The sequence below is a fragment of the Apteryx mantelli genome, chromosome 24, assembly GCF_036417845.1.
Source record: "Apteryx mantelli isolate bAptMan1 chromosome 24, bAptMan1.hap1, whole genome shotgun sequence".
In the NCBI taxonomy this organism is placed as follows: Eukaryota; Metazoa; Chordata; class Aves; order Apterygiformes; family Apterygidae; genus Apteryx; species Apteryx mantelli.
This window is the reverse complement of record NC_090001.1, coordinates 6,880,880-6,899,994: the sequence shown is the minus strand read 5'-3', so window position 1 is coordinate 6,899,994 and position 19,115 is coordinate 6,880,880.

Below are 19,115 nucleotides of genomic sequence, written 5' to 3'. Positions count from 1 at the left end.
AGGAGCCTCTCTCCTCCCACGAGCAGTGACCAGTTTCCAGTCTTCTTCTACGGTGTTATGATGTACCGTTTCACACGGCACAGAGCCCTCCAGCAACTCCACTGCTGTGGGGGCTTGGGACTCCCAGAGCTGCACAGTCTCCGAGAATACCCTGTCTCATGCTCCGCTTCCCGAATGCTGCGCAGCCTACTGACTTCCTCCTGTAACTCCCTTACTGGACGACACAGCTCGCCAACAGCAGCACACCTCCTGCAGGAGAGCTGACTGCCAGCCCAGGCCTCCTGGAGAGGCCCCAAGCACTCCCTGCAGCCTGAGACCTGTAGAGCTGCATCTACTGTCAGAGGATCAGTCTGGGTCCAAGCCTCTGACACAGCAAATCCAACAGCCACTGGGGAACATGCTCTGCAGCGTGTCATGACCATACTTGAAGAAAACGTACACCACAGGGAACAGAAATGAAGGTACCTTCATGCACCCTGCTGCACAAACTGCTGCATCTGTTTGCTGTGCTCTAGGAGCTGTGCTCTAGGCCTGGCTCTTATATAGGCCTCTCCCTAGCACTGACTCACAGGGTGCTTGACCGCCCTAATCAAGGGCCACTGGGATCAAAGGCCCCAACCCCCTCTGGTCAGGGGCAACCCAGAGAGCTCGTTAGCAGCAGCCACTCCTAGCTGGAGTAACTTTATCAAGGCTCTGCATGGACACAAAAGATGAGCATGCAGTTCTACGATGCAGAAAGCAAGGAAGCATTGCTGGAATCCAACCATCTAGTTTTACCTATTTTCACAAGAGGCACCTTCTGTTTTAGGCCTATATCTGTCAGTCTAAGAGAGATGAGAAAATGGATGCATATTTTAAGACAAGAAGAAAACCTGTACTTTTAAATTTAGTTCATGGCCTACTTTGTCTCTCTGTTAACATGTTGATTCATGGCCCAGGACAAGTTTTTTTTTTTAAAAAAAACCAAAAACCCAAGACATCCACAGAGATTCCTGAAGTATATGAATTTATCTTTGCTTTTTATCCTAGAGTTCACAGAATCACAGAATGGTTGAGGTTGGAAGGGACCTCTGGAGATCATCTAGGCCGACCCTCCTGCTCAGGAAGTGTCACTTAGCACATGTTGCCCAGGACTGTGTCCAGATGGCTTGAACATCTCCAAGGAAGGAGCCAACCACAGCAGGCATTGCCCACACCAAGGCACCTAGGACAGGAGCCTGGAAGGTCTTGAAGGTGGTGAGCTTCAAAGGGAGCTGAGCTGACAGCACAAGGGCAAACAGATGACAACACGAATCAGGCAATCGGAACACCATGGTGTGCGTTCGACTGGCTGCAAGATGGCTGTTGGCATCCAGGTGTGCTTAAGGAAGGCAAAGTGTTAAGAGAAAAAGCACGAGTCAACTTTCAAGGACAATTAGATGTACGGGGCTGCCAGTTTATGGGGGACAGTGCAGACAGCTTCCTAACACTCACTGCTGAGCAGGAAGCCCGAACTCTGACAAACAGGCCTTTCGAATATCATGTGAAAGTTCATGAGCACGGAAGCAAGGCAGCTGCTAGGGGTTTAATGTCGAGACTCCACACTGGACCAAATTAGGCCCCTAATTCCAGCACCTACTCAAAAATAATTACAAAACCCCTATATCTGCATAATAACATCAGACACGTAAAAAGAAGTACTTGTGAACTATTATTTAAATAACAAATAGGATTAAAAAAACCTCTTTGGGGCAATAGTAAATGTGTACACATGACATTCTTACAAACTGCGGGCTACAGAAGAAAACTGTTTGTCAGCAAACCAATGTAACCTGACCTCTCTGCAGGGCACAGTTGAGGACACCCTCACAAGTTACATACCTCCAATTTTCTAGAGAAGGTCCAGAAAAGAAACTACCTTGATAAAAACAGTGGAACAGGGCTTGTCCAGAAAAGATGTGATTTGCTTACTTGGTTTGGAAGCTCTGCCAGCATAAAACAAACAAACAAGAAAACAAACAAAAAAACCATACACACACCCCAAAGAGTTACAAAGGGATTATTAAGAGTCTTGTCTAAACTCTACCTTAATTTAAGTAAAGGGCTCCTAAGGGTGCACAAGGAATTTATCTTCCACCGTTACTGCAAACGGCAGGACACTACAAAGGTCACCCCTAGGAGAAGGGAGTTCAGACTATGCCTAAAACAGCCATTGGCACACTGAAGGCTCTCATTCACTTTCAACATGCATTTTCCCTTTCACAAAAACCTTAAAAAGCCAATTCAGCCAGTAAGGAGCCAGGAGGGTTGTTTCCCCCACAACCCCCTTTTTTTTCTTTCTTTCCAGACAGAGCTTGTTGTATTCTACAGCTTCCAACAGAAGCTATATTAGTATAAATGCTCCAACTGATTTAGACTTCCTCGAGCAAAAGATCTTAGACTTTTGGCTGAAATGCTCTCGCTGCTGCCCATGGGGAGAGGCACAGAGCCAAAAAACAATACCTGGAGTCCAGGGCACTCTGCTGACGTGGGCATCTCTCCTGATGGCACTAGAAATAGAGCATCCCGTCACATTCACTTCACACAGATTATATGTGACCTCACAACCACAAACTGCAGGCACATGACCAGCACTGGCCTATCAGGCACTGAGGCACAAGTGACATCACAACCACAAACACCACCCACACACCTAGCACCGGCCTATCAGACACTGAGCCACAAGTGACCTCACAACCACAAAATGCAGCCACAGGACCAGCACTGGCCTATCAGGCACTCAGCACAAGTGACCTCACAACCACAAACAGCAGCCACAGGACCAGCACTGGCCTATCAGGCACTGAGCCTCAAGTGACTTCACAAACACAAAATGCATCCACGTTACCAGGACTCGCCTATCGGGCACTGAGCCACTAGTGACATCAAAACCACAAACTGCACTCACATAACCAGCACCGGCCTATCAGGCACTAAGGCAAAAGTGACATCACAAACAAAAATTCCACCCACAGGACCAGCACTGCGCTATCAGGCACTAAGGCAAAAGTGACATCACAACCACAAACTGCACCCACAGGACCAGCACTGGCCTAGCAGGCACTGAGCCACAAGTGACATCACAACCACAAACTGCACCCACAGGACCAACACTGGCCTATCAGGCACTGAGCCACAAGTGACGTCACAACTACAAACTGGACCCACAGGACCAGCACTGGCCTATCAGGCACTGAGCCACAAGTGACATCACAAGTGTAAACAGCAGCCACGCACCTAGCACTGGCCTAGCAGGCACTGAGCCACAAGTGACCTCACAATTGAAAACAGCAGCCACGCACCTAGGACTGGCCTATCAGGCACTGAGCCACAAGAGACATCACAACCACAAACTGCACCCACAGGACCAGCACTGGCCTAGCAGGCACTGAGCCACAAGTGACATCACAACCACAAACTGCACCCACAGGACCAGCACTGGCCAATCAGGTACTGAGCCACAAGTGACATCACAACCAAAAACTGCACCCACAGGACCAGCACTGGCCTATCAGGCACTGAGCCACAAGTGACATCACAACCACAAACTGCACCCACATCAGCAGCACTGGCCTAGCAGGCACTGAACCACAAGTGACCTCACAAACACAAACTGCACCCACAGGACCAGCACTGCGCTATCAGGCACTGAACCACAAGTGACATCACAACCACAAACTGCACCGACAAGACTAGCACTGGCCTATCAGGCACTGAGCATCAGGAGACATCACAACCACAAAGTTGCGCCACATCAGCAGCACTGGCCTATCAGGCACTGAGGCACAAGTGACATCACAACCACAAACTGCAGCCATGTTACCAGCACTGCCCTATCAGGCACTGAGTCACAAGTGACATCACAAACACAAACTGCACACACAGGACCAGCACTGGCCTATCAGGCAATGAGGGACAAGTGACATCACAACCACAACCTACAGCCACATCAGCAGCACTGGCCTATCAGGCACTGAGCCACAAGTGACATCACAACCACAAACTGCAGCCAGCTGACTAGCTCTGGCCTATCAGGCACTGAGCCACTAGTGACCTCACAACCACAAACTGCACCCACAGGACCAGCACTGGCCTAGCAGGCACTGAGCCACAAGTGACATCACAACCACAAACTACACACACAGGACCAGCACTGGCCTAGCAGGCACTGAGCCACAAGTGACATCACAACCACAAACTGCAGTCACATCACCAGCACTGGCCTAGCAGGCATTGAGGCACAAGTGACATCACAACCACAAACTGCACCCACAGGACCAGCACTGTCCTATCAGGCACTGAGCCAAAAGTGACATCACAATCACAAACTGCAGCCACATGACCAACACTGGCCTATCAGGCACTGAGCCACAAGTGACATCACAACCACAAACTGCATCCACATCAGCAGCACTGGCCTAGCAGGCAATGAGCGACAAGTGACATCACAACCACAAATTCCATCCACAGGACCAGCACTGTCCTATCAGGCACTGAGCCACAGGTGACATCACAACCACAAACTGCACACACAGGACCAGCACTGGCCTATCAGGCACTGAACCACAAGTGACATCACAACCACAAACTTGCGCCACATCAGCAGCACTGGCCTATCAGGCACTGAGCCACAAGGGACATCACAACCACAAACTGCACCCACAGGACCAGCACTGGCCTAGCAGGCACTGAGCCACAAGTGACATCACAAACACAAACTGCACCCACAGGACCAGCACTGGCCTATCAGGCACTGAGCCACAAGTGACCTCACAACCACAAACTGCACCCACAGGACCAGCACTGGCCTATCAGGCACTCAGCCACAAGTGACATCACAACCACAAACTGCAGCCACAGGACCAGCACTGGCCTATCAGGCACTCAGCCACAAGTGACATCACAAGCAGAAAAGCAGCAATGTCCTTGATGCTGTCGAATCAGGTGGTTAAGCAAAAATCACCTCACAAATACAAAAAAGGAGCAATGTGGCTGCTGGTGGAGGAGCAGATACTGAGGACAAATGACTCCACAAACACAAACAGCAGCAATATCCATCGAGCTGGACTGTCAGGTGCTCAGGCTGAAGAGACCCCACAGGCAGCCATGAAGCCATATAGCTGCTCCTGGCCTCTTTGCCACTGAGGCACTATTGACCTAAACAAGCACAAACAGCAGCAATGTCCATGCTGATCGCCAGTCACATACTGATGCACAACTGACCACAAAAGCACCAACAGCAGCAACGGGCCTGCTCCTCGTTTATGAGGCATGGAGACACAAGAGACCTCACCATCATCACCAAAGCTACATGCATGCTGTTGGCCTAGCAGATTCAGAGGCACAACTCACCTCACAAGCACAAATGGCATCAACCTGCCTGCTGCTGCCTTAGCTGGTACCGAATCACAAGGGAGCTGAAAAGTGCAAACCTTCACAGAGGAGAAGCTCACCTGGGCAACTCGCACGTCCCTTGATTACGCTGTGATCATTCTGTACAGAACAGTCTTCTGCAAACGGCTTTCATCTCCTGGCAAGATTCTCTCCAGATCATGCGACAGCTCCACTCTGGCACCCTGCGCACAAATCACAAAAGGGAACGATTGGTCTCACATTTCCTTTAGTACCATCAAGTCCAAGCCGGGAGCCTTTGCACTGCAGCACCTACACAATGACAGCAGGATGCCACTTCCATTTCTAGTGCATCTCTAGCGACAGAGATCAGCTGAGGGAGCAGCTGCACTGGAAAGCATTTTGGACACTGTCAGATCAACTCAGCACTGCACCAGGCATCAACCTGACGCCAGACCTCTGCTCTGCCACCTACTCTACAAACACACTGTCTCTGCCCCACACAGCTGCCTCTTCTGCTACATACAACCAAGTGCCAGCAAGAAGAGATGCATGCAGGACACTCGCCACTTGTACACTCCACAGCCGCTGCTCTGCTCGCTGCCTTCCCTTGGCTCCTCAACCCAGACACTCAGGGAAGCTCTTGTGGTAACACCACAAGGTGGCCAAGGCACTCTGGGCTCACAAGGCCTGTGTAAATGAGCAGCACAAGATCAGGCACAGAGCTGCCTCCTTGGGCGATGCTGCTCTTTTCAGAGGGAAGGATCCTGCTTTCTTTGGGCACAGCAGGCTGCTGCTTTCCACCCCCATCCCCTCAGCAACCTCCAGCTAGGCATGGGGGAATGGGGATTTTCTTTAGTAATACAAAAGATACAGATACAATGCAGAAACAGTTGAGAGTCCTGAAGGCCTCCTGAGCCCAAAGGAACCTCCGTTCCTTTCCTTTAGTTACTAGGACAAGGAGCTTGGACGGGGAAGGGAAAAAGGGTGCAGAGGCTTTGAAATGAGGCCCAAGCAATGAGACAGCCCCACACTGGACAGCTGATGAAATGCCAGCTCTCCTGGCTGCGCAGCATCTGCAGCAGCAGTCCGGGCTCCACAGCTGGCTTCACAGAGCACTGAGGGCTGGGTGCCACGGGCAACCTGGCCCTGGGCACATCTTCACCCCTCCCAGAGCCAGGAGCCCAAGAGCTCTGAGACTTCCTCAGGTCAAGCTACGCACGCTTTGGGGCACTCACACAAAGGCACTCAAGACATGCTGGCATCTATTGTAAGGGTCTTGGACTCATCCTATATGGCACCACAACCTCCTAGGAAAAGGAGGGGGCACAATAACATTTGTTGAGCAGGCTGGCAATAACAGCACTTGTGGGAGGAGGAATTTGCAGCACAGCAGAGGTACCAGGAGGTGAACCCACACCCCAAGTCACCCAGGGAAGACAGGTGCATTTATGGAAGCCTTCGCATCCATATGTAGCCTCTTCTCAGTCACTTGCAGCTGATTTCACAGACGGCTCACGACGCTGGCCAAGATGTTGACAGGTACAGGGACACAGCCTGGCATCCTGCCTCCAACCTCAGCGGCTCTAGCACTGCACTGGGAACCTCCATGAGTGGAGCAACCTAGAAAGAAAGAAAGAAAGAATCGGGGTGTTACTGGCAGTTCTGCTGGCCTTACAGAGTCACAACAGGCAGGGGCAAATGTCTCCCCTCTGTGCTGAGCTCTATTGGTGAGAGCACAGCCAGCAGGGCCACCAAGACGTTCTACCCCTCTTTTTGGCACAGGTGACACCATGTCTGTAGACCAGGTCCCATTTGGGCTCTCCAATTCTGCACAGGCACTAACACACTGCAGGGAGTCCAGCACAGGGACACTAAGATGGTCAGGGGCTGCAGCGTGGGGCATAAAAGGAGAGGCTGCGAGAGCTGGGTTTGTTCAGCCTAGACAAGAGAAGGCCAAGGGGCATCTTCATGGTGTGCACAGCTACCTTATGGAGGGCACAGAGAAGACGGAACCGGATTTTCTTGGAGGTGCACACTAGTAGCATGGGAGGCAACAGGGACAAATCGGACAATGGGAAACGCTTCTGAGACGTTATGAAGAAACCTTTTTCTCCGTGAGGGTGGCCAAACTGCGGCACACGGATCCAGAGAGGTTCCCAGATCTCCATCCTTGCAGATAATCAAAACTTCACTGGAAAAGGCCCCAAGATACCTCCTCTACTGGCACCTGCCTGGAGCAGCGCGTTGGAGCCCTGCTTCCTCCACATGGCTCCCCCATTGCAGCCTCAAGGAACATGCTATTATGAGACTCTTGCCAAAGGCACCAGAGGCTTTGGAGATGCCGCCTCCACCACTGAAGAAGCACAGGTGTCTCAGAGCCACCCATCGCCCTCACAGGCCTGACTTCTTGTGAGGGGGCATCTCCCCTCTCTGCAAGGCTCTGCGTAGGCACAACGTGCAGAAATGCCTCTGACTGCTTTCATTAACTACCCATCTCGCTGAGGGATAGCAATGGATTAACATCTGAGATGGGAAGATGCAATGAGGGTCCAGATTCAACAGAAAGCCTTTAAGGAGGGAGAAGAGGACTTTCTCCAGGGGAGTCAGTAAAATCCCAAAGACTCAAGGAAGCATCAAACCCTTCCGAAACTGCAAGCCTGAACCTCAGCTGACAGAAACCACCAAACTGGGAGCAGCCCTGCTTCACACCACGATGCTCCAAGGAGGCAACACGGTCACCAACAGTCCTCACCCAGGTCTCCCAGAAGGACACTGTGATGGCAGGCTGGGCCTTGGGAGCAGAGCACTGCTCTCTCCAGACACCTCCTCCCAGGCTGAGCAGCAAAACACTGGTGCCACCACCCGGCTCCACCACAGGGCATCTCGCACTGGAACACGCCGTTACCTCCACACCTCACAGAGGGTTGGCAACCAACACACGCCTCTGCATCAGCGACACACAGCCCACAGCACCACACATGGCAGCACACAGGGCACCCCAAGCACCCCACAACACACCAAGCCCAACTCTCCAGACCTTCCATTCCTTTCTAGGCCTCCAAGGCCTTGCAACAGGCTCTGCCTCTGAACAGCCACTCACAGCCTGGGGCCTGCTCACTTCCCACCTTCCCACCAGGAAGCAGAGAAGAAGTACTCTCACAGGGGCTGATCAGGCCAGCTCTTGCCTCTCGCTTGTGCCTCAACTTCTCTGAACAAGAAATCTCTTTCAAAATGTGGCCCATACCCTTTTTGGGGGGTGACATTCCTTCCGTCTCCTCCAATTGCCTTTGCACAAATTCTCCAATGACTGCATACGTGGACAGAAAATCAGAGACCCCTAAAGTGTTACAGTTCCAAACGTGTCATAAAAGCAGCTGGACACCTCAAAGACAGACACAGCATTCAGACCTGGCAGGAAAATCTCACAAGCTCCCTGCTCTTTTGACAGGGGCAACTTCTAAAGCACACACACCCCGGCAAGAAGAGATTATTCACACCACTGCTCACACCAGCACTAGATTCACTTAGCAGCCTCAAAAGTCTAGCTGGACTCCCTAGCTGACTGCGAGGACGCTGCAAGCTTCTACTTAGCAACAAGCAGAAAGGCAAACTCCATGTCCATGCTCACCACAGAACATCATCTGCATTTGAAATGTAGCAGTATTAACTCAGGATGATGGAGTGGAATAAAATTTGTGTCAGATGATGTGGAACATCCACTTCTGCTTGATTAATGAGTTGCACTTCTGTATTGCTGTAGAGCTCTGCAGGGGTCAATCCCTCCTCTGAGCACACGCAACAAACCCAGAAGTGACCTCACCACCAGCATCCAAGCCATGTGTCTTCTCCTCACCTCTCAGCTGCTCACATAGAGGTGTCATCACATCACAGATTCACATCATGGCCTCATAATACTCACAATGCTCTGAAACACCCATTGCCTACCAGTTACTACACCAAAAGATTAGCTTCTGCTATGCATTATCAACACCTAGCCTATGAAACTTAAGAATTGGAGAACAGCCTGCAAGTAATTCTGGGCAACATTTTCTAACAGGAGGATTGCATGGGAGCAGCGATCATGAAACTGAAGACAGCAGGGCCTCATGTCCCAGGCACATGTTCCCGCAACTCAGAACTCTGGTTCCTTCCCCAATGCTGAAAAAAACCAGAAAATCCTCTACACATCCAGGACAACAAGCATTCTCCTATTTTAGTCCCTGACAATCGGAGACATGCGGAAGGACTCAGGCCAGGGCATCTCAGTTGGTGAAACCAGCAGAGCCACAATTCAGCAACTCTTCACCCTGACCTAGGAGCATGGAAAGAACAACGGCAAGTGCAAGCACTGGCCCTTCATCAACTTTCAAGGCCCTTCACAAGCAAAACAGCTCACATTTACAGAGCTCTTCTGCAAACACCCTTCACCCTGCTGCCAGGCTCACAGGTCTTGGCGCAAAGCAAGAGGCAGGGAGCAAAAACAACGGCTAAGGCATGGCAAGACATGCGGGGACAGCCTCTCTCAGAGACACTCGGAAATGCAGTTTTCACAACAAAAGACACCACTGGGAAGGGCACCTCGCAAGGACACCAGCAGCCTGCTCACACTTTGCCCAGCACCTCCCAAACGCAGCTCCGAGCAGCACCTGGGGCTGCGCTGGCAGCAGCACCTCAGGGAAACGCTTTAACAGGGATCCCAGAGCCACCACAGGGCCAAAGGTTCCTGCCCCCAAACCCCACCGAGCCGCCCCGGCCCAGCTGCTCGCGGCAGGCCGCCACGTCTGGCTGCAGGGCAGCTCCCCCCTCTGGCCCACGTCGCTCTGGCCCCTGCTCACGGCCCCACCAGCCCCTGCTGCAGCTCCTGCAGCAAAGCAGCCCCGGTGCCAGCACTGCTGCCCCCGCCCCAGCGGGAGGGCGCCCGCAGCCCCCACCAAACCCTCTCGTCCGCTCGCTTCTCGCCTGCTTTGCTCCCGCTCCTCTTCCACCTCTTTGATGTCTTTTTTTTTTTCCCCACATGTTGGACTCCAATTGGCTGTCAGAGCCATCAGTGAAATCGATGCCCACCCTCCTCCTCCTGACAGCCAATAGGAGGGCTGCACTGAGTGATGCCATGGCAACGCTGGGCCCTCCTGCCCTGGCAGCCAGCTCCGCCCCCTCCCCCGCGGTCGGGCGCCATGTTGTGGGCGGCAGCGCGGGGCGCGGCGGGGCCTGGGGGCAGAGCGGCGCGGTGTGGGCGGGCAGTGCGGGGCCCCGGGGTGCGGCGGCTGCCCCGGCGGGGCTGGGCTGTGCGGCAGGGGCCCCGCGGGGCTGCTGGCTGCCCTGCACCCTGGGGGCCGTGCGGGGCATGGGGGAGCAGCGGTGGGGCCTCTGCTGGTGGCAGCTCTGGCACCAGCATGGGGGCCCTGGGGCTGGCCGTGGCACTGCAGCCCGCAGGCAGCATCCTGCTGCCCCCAGAGCAGGGCAGGGCAGGGCAGGGCAGTGTCCTCTCGCCCCTCCTGCCCCGGCCCCCTGCACATGGCAGCCCTAGGGCTCGGCTAGGGAGCGGTGGTGTGGGGTCGTGAGGGTGCTGGGGGAGATGGCTGTGTTGGGCTCACCCCAGCACTGCCCACCCCAGCTCAGAGAAAAAACCTTGGCGTCAGCCAGGACCTGCTGAATGAGGATTGCACCTCCGCCTGTTTCCAGTCTGCTCTCTCCAATGTATGTTCTTTTGGGTGCAGTGATTTGAGCTCAATTTGCAGGAGGACAGGGGCAGTGGCCATCTGAAGATGGCATCTCTGAGCCCAAAACATGCTGCGCCAAGTTGGAAGCATAAAAGGATCGAGGGGGAAGAAACAGAGATTTTCCCAAACACCCAGAGGACTTGGGGTTATTAAAAGGTGAAGGTTTTATTATGGTATATGGACATTTCGAGCAGGCTCTTGAGAGCCCCATGGAGCTGCAGGCCACCTCAGCGTCTGGGATGCAGGACCCCTTTCCTGCCAGAGCCAGACCCGAAGGGGGGACCCACTCCCAGGGAAACCTGTCATGGATTCCCATGCCCCCCCCCACACACACACACCCTAAGAGGCGATGGAGCTGGGCACACAGAAGCCTTGGGGCTCAGGACAGCCCAGCACCAGGACCCAGGAGTCCTGGCTGTCACATTGTCCCCCGAGCCAGAGGGGACCCTCAGGCAGGGCTCTCGCAGCAGCCCCCAGCCCTGTCCAGCCACCCCCACAGCCCGGGATCCACAGCAATTTTTGCAGTTAACAGTCTCTGTGCGACACCTCGGGAAGGATCTCCCAAAGCCCTTACCCTCGGTGGAGAGCCACAGGAGTGTTGGGAACAAGGAGCTGTGGTCCTGGCTGATGGTGTCCATCCAGCAGTCGTCCATCTTGCTTGCCCTCTTGCTCTCATTTCACCTCTCCAGCCAGAGAAACAGGACGCTCTTCCCATCTCATTACCCAAAACTCCTTTCCAACATGCCCCTGCTCCTCTGTCTGTTGGTGAGGGGCCTCAACGTGGCCCCACTGCCTCCTGTCCCCTCTCCTTGCCATGGAGCCACTAGGAAGGGCAGCCGTGGGGAGGGTGTGAGCAGTGCCCAGGAGTGCCTGGGCCTCACAGGGAAGTGAGGGTCCCCACAACGACACCGGGGAGACCTCCCTGTGATGTGGCACGTCCCATTGTGACCTCAGCTCGTGTCATGTGGGGGCTCAGTAGGTCACTGCCATGGAGATGGCACAGGCAGGGAGAGAGCAGAGAGATTTCCCCTCACATCCTGGAAAGCCATCACTTCCCTTCACTGCAGTTATTTTCCATAATTTTCTGATAAATCTTTCAGAAATGTCTCCAGACACTGTCAAAGACTGTGAAATATCTCAAACGGGGCACTGGAGACGTCACTTCTGCGCCCCTGCACTGACAGGTCACTGCACTGGGCAGACCTGTGCAGGAATCTGGGGTTTGGGGGTTGGCGTTTTTACAGGATCCAAGGCATGTGGGATGAAGCAGCACAAAGCATGGCCACAGCTGAGAAATGCTTTGGCGAGCCTCAAAACTGTTTTCTGCTGTGGGCCACTCTTTTTGTGGAAGCAGGATGTAGGACAATGTGGGACAGGAGGTAGCCTTCCTCCTTTAGGCACCAAGGCAAGCTCTCTGCTTTTAAAAGTGCTCGGCAAGGTTTCTCAGTCGGCAGTGCTTGAGATAGAGATGCTGTGCCAGAGAAGAGCAAACATAGCCTTAACACACATCATCCAGAGGCCCTTATCCAGGACCCTGGAGCCTGCCAGGCTCCAAAGCCATGGGCGAGGCCAGGTAGCAAATGTGGGGAAGTTTTCCCATTTCCCATGAAGTTTGCCCATCTTTCCTTCTGGCTGACCTGAGGAAAGCCATTTCTCATCCCTGGGCCTCATTTGGTCCTTGTGCTTTTCAGTGTCACCTTGGGGCTGTGCTTCTCCCCTGGGTACGCTCCTCAGCCCCCTGCCCTCCTCCCCGAAGGCACCCTTGCTCTCCCGGGGTCTGTACAGCGCTGACATCCTTCATCTCCCACAATTTATGACTCTGGGCTTCTCAGGACATGCCCATGTATTGCAGCGCTGTTGTCCAGGCTCCAGTACAGAGTCTATGAAGCAGTGCAATGCCTCAGGACGTGCATTTTGACTCACTCCCAAGTTTGTGAGATGACCAGCTCCCAGCTCTGCAGCTGCTGAAGTCTGAGAACACCCTACAACCAGCCTTCCTGCTCTTCCTAATCTCTGCACAGTCCTGGGGCAAATCTTGCAGAAGGGAGACTCCATTCGCCTTGAATAGTGTCAGAGATGTGGCTTTCCAAGTCACTGCAAAAGGAAGGACTCCTTTACTTCTTTGGGTTGCTTCTTGAGCCTGTGGCACCCCCTCCGTGATGCTGGGAGCCCCAGCTCTGCACTCTGATGTCTCTGCCCTTTCTCTCCCCTGTCTCCTGCTTGTCTACCCAAAGTCTTCTCTCCACACCAGGGGCATGGGAAGTGCTGCTTTAGAGAGCTCATTTGAAGCTGTGACACGTTGTGAAGCTGAAGGCCTGAAGGAGGCTAGTCTGGGACATGGCTGTGCCCCCATACCCCCTCCTGCTCCCAGCCCGAGGATCCAGGAAGGTCTCCAGGGACAGCAGTGGGTTTGGGGGTGGGTGGGATGGGTTTCCCTCAACATCCCTGGGTCCTGCATGGGTTTCTCTAAGCGCCCAGGAAAACCCCTCTTCTCTAGGGGCTTGCATCAAGGCTTTTCCAGACTTTTGTACAGAAACACAGCCTGGTCTGGGATCCTCAAGAGCAGCACGGCCCCCAGCATCACCCGGGACCCCCAGGAGCTGTCTGGCTCTCTCTTCTGTTCCCACATTCCCCGATTAAATGGACAGTTTGTAACCTCACCTTTACAACACTCCATCTGGACACTGCAACATTGTGACTCCTCCCCTAGCTCATTCCCATAGGCAGCTGCTGATTTGCGACCCACCTATTGGCTGGCAGGAGGAGGGGGGCGGGTCTGGATTTCACTGATGGCTCTGTCAGCCAATTGGAGTCCACCATGCGGAAGAAAAGAAGATGTGAAAGAGAGAGGTGGAAGAGGAGAGGGAGCAAAGCAAGGGAGGCTTTGGGCGGAAAGCAGGGCTGGGCTTGGGCAGCTTGTTTCTCACAAGACCGTGAGAAATGCTCTGCCCCCCCTGGCCAGTATAACTGCTCTGCCTGGCACTGAGGCACAGGAGGACTCAGGGTGGAGATCAGGCTCTGCAGAGAAGAGCCCCAGGGGCAGAGTTAGGAAACAAGAAAAGACCTCGAATGCGAAAAAACAGCATCTTTAAGTACACCAGAAACCAGAAGGGGCTGGAAAATACCCCAAGCTGTAGTAAAAGTTTCTGAGCATAAAGAAAAATCAATGAAAAAAAAAAAACTGTTCAAATTTGAATAATAGATGGATGTAACCGAGTAACCTTAAAAGAAGTAGCTTCAGCAGTTACAGTTAAAACCAAACTATAACAACCGAATGGCCTTGGTAGGGTTTACTTTTTATTTGGGTTTTACAGAGTGACCCTCTGAAGAGCAAGAACTTGAAAAGAAGCAGCCAGAAAGAGTGGTAGAATTGTTAGGCTAAGTAATGTGTTTTTTAAAAGTATCTAAATAATAGAATGAATCTGGGAGCCAGGAGAGAAGTAACATCAAAGGAAGATGGCAGACCTAAGTATGAGAGGATACTCATACCAGGCTGATAATGAAACTCAACAGCTGTATTCTAGTGTTTGTAAAAATTCATGATCCTAAGGAAGGGGCTAACACCTTCCCTTGATGAAAGGAAAGGAAAGAAAGAGAAAAAGATGGTAAAATCTAAAGCATAAGGGTAACAGCTGTTGATCTGAAGTTAAAGTTGTCTGTTTACTATAGAGAAGACAGGGAAATATGGAAAAATAGTAAAAAAGGTGACCAACTCTATCTGAAGCGCCTCTAAAGGGAACTATTCCAGCTTGGGGAACAAACTGATCTTTGGGTGCAGGAAAGAAATGCTTGCAATTAAAGGAAATAAGATTTCTGTGTTAACATATTGAACTGGAACAACACTCGGATTCACCGAATTTGGGTCAATAGGCCAGACCAATCATGTTGCTATTAGGATATATTATGTTATTACACAAATGTTATATATATAAAAAACATATATATATGTGTGTATATATATATATATATATATGTTTTATATATATGTGTGTGTGTGTGTGTGTGTGTGTGTGTGTGTGTGTTATTTTTAACAGTTGTTTACGTGTTACTACAAATGGGCATGCTTTGCTTTTGGCGTCTATTAATAGCAGTGCGCATTTCCCCAGTACACTGTGCTTACCAAAAAGCTGCCCACTGCACACCAAGGGGAATTTGCTGACTTCTGAAAAAAATATGTGTGTGTCTGGTGCTGTCAAGGGGTGGAGTGACAGGCGCCACACAGGCAAGCGTGGGACTCTGGATGGTGCAGCCCACAGAAGAGGGGTTTGCTCTGCGGTGCTCCCAGGAGTTAAGGAACCCCGGGTGCATCACGGCTGGAGCCACCACACTGTGGGGTTGCTGCAGCCTGGGGGCAACCATCTAACGACCCCACGACTGACAAGTCCAGACAGAGGAGAAGTGACACCACAGACTCACCCCATAAACATCTAGGTGCTGTGGAACCATTCCCCACAGAACGACCTGTTCATGGGTGCTGTTGCCAACTGAGCAGTGCTGTGGGCTGAGCACTAGGTTACCTGTTGATGTGCGCACTGTTATTGACTGAGGCCATACAGCCTTTGTGTAACTGCGGGCTGGCATTGTTTTGACTGGCTATAAAAGAGCGTAAGCCACAGAAGTTGGTGTGGACTCTGACCGACCATCAGCTGGCCTGTGGATGTCAATGGCGTGGTGAGGACAATCCAGGCAAAACCATACTGGAAGGGTGGCCAATAAAGGGCGAGAGCGGTCGCTGTACCGTGCATCCGTGATTTAACTGTAGAGCTCTGATATGTATATATATTTTTTCAGTTCTGTTATATTTCTAGCTTTTTTTGTTATAACCTCTTATCTCTAATAAATTCTCGTACTTGACAAATGACGATCTCTCGGAGTTCAGTGCAAATAATCCCCAAATCCAAAAGAATCAGACGCCCCTCTATTGGCGTGTCACAGGTAACACTTACAAGGGGCATCAAATCTCTTCAGCAGGATGGCTGGTTACTGTCCAGATAGCGGTGGCGGTCTCCTTTGCCAGGGTCCTTCCAACAGTGGCTTCCACTGGATCAGATGAGACTCCCCAAACTGTTCTTTTGGGGAATTTTTATAGTCCAGCTGGCTTGTGCTCCTGTGTGACCTCTCCAGTATATGCATGATACATTGCTACTGATTACCTTAAACTGCGTATCAAAGCATCTCCTAACTCTCCTAAGAACGCACAGAAGACTGTCCTACATGGCCACTTCTTCATTTGCAGGAGCAGTTTCCACTGTTAATTTTCAAGGGCCTTAAGTTTTTAAAATTTAATCAGTTCTGCAGCAGGAGCTGCTGCAGAGATTCTGAAACAGCCAGATACTCCACCTGAGATGGTACTCACCACATTTAAGCACAGGAATTGGTCCAGGCACAGCAGGATCTGCCTCTAGAAATCTCTAGAACTGTCTGAAATACCCACTGGGAGAGGTTCTGCACCAGTCAGTCCAACACTTAACTTGGAAAGTGGTAGCAGTTCAGTCAATCTCCTAGTTTCAAGCCCATCCCCTCTCTCAAACCTGCCCATCAGCTCACCTGTGTGGATTACTAGATGGGGGAGTTCCTGGGCCACCCAGGGGATTAATGACTTGAGTGCTCTGAGTGTGCACACAGGCACAGGCCTGATAGCCTGTTGCCCACCCACGCCACAATTCTAACTGTAAGAGAAACCTGAATTTCATACCTGGAACCTGATTCCCATAGCTTTTGCCACAAGTACTGGCTCTTAGCTAGCAGTCCGGACTCCCTCTGCAAGCAAGTGAGGCAGGAGAGTTGTTTCCTGTGTCTAAAGACAGGTGGGATGAATCAACCTTTATTTCATGGCATTGGATATAAACAAAGAGAAAATGAGAATCCCTTGTGCAGTTCTGGTCTCCCACCTCAGGAAAGAAAAGTAGGACTAGGAAAAGGGAAGGGAAAGTTGATGAAGGTAGCAAGGCGAATTTCACCACGCATGACATTAGTTACTCTTGCCACACCTTCAACTGACTGGGTTCTGAAATGGATCCTCCCAACCATACCATAGTGGGAAAATTATTCGGGAAGGCCTTTTCAGTCACTCATGAAATGCAAATCCTCTTCTTCACGCTGCCGTGGGTGATTTATCTGCTCACTGCCATGGGGCATATGGTCATGATAGGCATCATTTGGCTCAACCACCAGTTCCGCCCCTAGTATATCACTTCCCCAGCAGCATCTCCTTCCTAGATATTTGGCTCCCTTTGCCCCTAAAAGGTTTGTCAGCCTCATCTTGGGGATTAAGACCATCCCGCAGCTACTTGCCGATCCCAGACCTTTGTTTCCATCTTCCTGGCCACAGCTGATTTCAACCTGCTTGTTGTGATGTCTTTTGATTGCTGCGGGGCCATTTGCAATCCATCGCACTGTACCATCTTTATGAAGCCCTGGTTGGACTCCACACTCATCTTTACCCATTGGGTGATGGCATCTCTATCCTTGCTCAGCCCCACCATCTTATATACCAAGGTACCCTGTGTCCCCAGTAAAGAGACTCTTTCTTCTGTGGCCTCATCCCTTTGATGAGAGCAGCCTGCATGGGCACCAGCTACCTTCAGACATGAGCTTTGTTCCCTTCTCTGCTATGTTGCTGAGCTCCTTCACACTGACCCCTGTGTCTTAGGTGTGCACTGATGCACTATCCTGAGAATACCCCCTGGGAAAGCCATAAGAAGCCTTCTTCACCTGTATATCTCACACTGCCATCGTCACTATTGCATATGGTAGCTCCATTTTTGGCTACGAGGGGCCTGAATACAGCAAATCCTTTGAACCAACCAAAGCCTGATGAAAGGGTTCAAGAGGGTTACCCCCACTGTGAGCAGAGAAGCTGCTTTGCTGTAAGCTCTCAGCAGCTTTGCAGGTTCCTCTAAGAAAGTACATTGAGGAGAAGCATGATTTTAGCTGACATCCAGCAGACTAAGAAGACACAACATTTTGAGTGCTGGAACTTACCCAGCAAATGGAAAGCTGGGACTGTCACCTCTGATTCACTGAGGCTACAGTGATATTGCTGTAGGTGACTGGGCTTGAGCTTTTGCTCAAATAATTACAGCCAGTGGTTCAATTTCAGCAATCTTCCAGATGAACCCAATCCAGAGATTCCCTTATGCCAGACTAGAAGCAGAGAGCAAGACAGAGCATCTGGGATCTAGGACTAACCTGAGCCCCAAGTTAAAATGCCAGTGCAAACATGGGGTATTGCCCACTACTGAGCTTCCCATTTTACTCTCTGTGTAAGAGTCACCCATTACACTCTGTGACAGGGTCTGGGGGACAACAGAGTCTGTGGAGAACCTCTGGTTCACTCCTTGAAATCCATCATCTCCTTCTCCCCTCCACCCTTGTCTTTTTGAGGCATCCTGTTTGTGGAGTCATCTGCTCCTTTCCTTTATATGTCTAAAACTAAATGCAAAGGTGGAGGGAAAAATGTCAGTATTTATTGCCTATGTTTTCCTTTGGCCTCCTTCTGTTAAATGTGGTTTTTTTGGTTTTAAAAAGAAATTAGCAGCTAAATAAATGAAGAGATTTGAGACTGAAATAGTGAGTTCATCAACTTCACTGGAGGTGCCTGTGAGCAGCTGGAGCGTGCACTTGTTTTCCCTTGGTCCCTACATAGTCAACAGAGGGAAAGAGAGAGCTCTAGAGGCTGGGTCCTCCCAGACTGTAACCGGTAGGTGAAAGAAGTGTTACCAGTCTCTTCCAGACACTCTTCTCTCTCTCTCTCTCTGCACTGACAAGATGGGAGGGAGCTAACTTGCTCAAACTGAAGTGCCTGACTTTTAGGCATCTCAAATATAACCCTACTTAGTATTTTCTTTGTTCCAGACCCTTCCTATTTCAAATAATCAAAAGGACAGCCTTTAAGTTCTTTAAGATGGGACAATCCCGCCCCTCCCCTAGAGGGAAGGCAAGGCATTTAGGTCAGGACATTTAATAACAATGGAATTTGGCAATGCTTTGGCAAGAACTCTATTTCAGTGCACAATGATA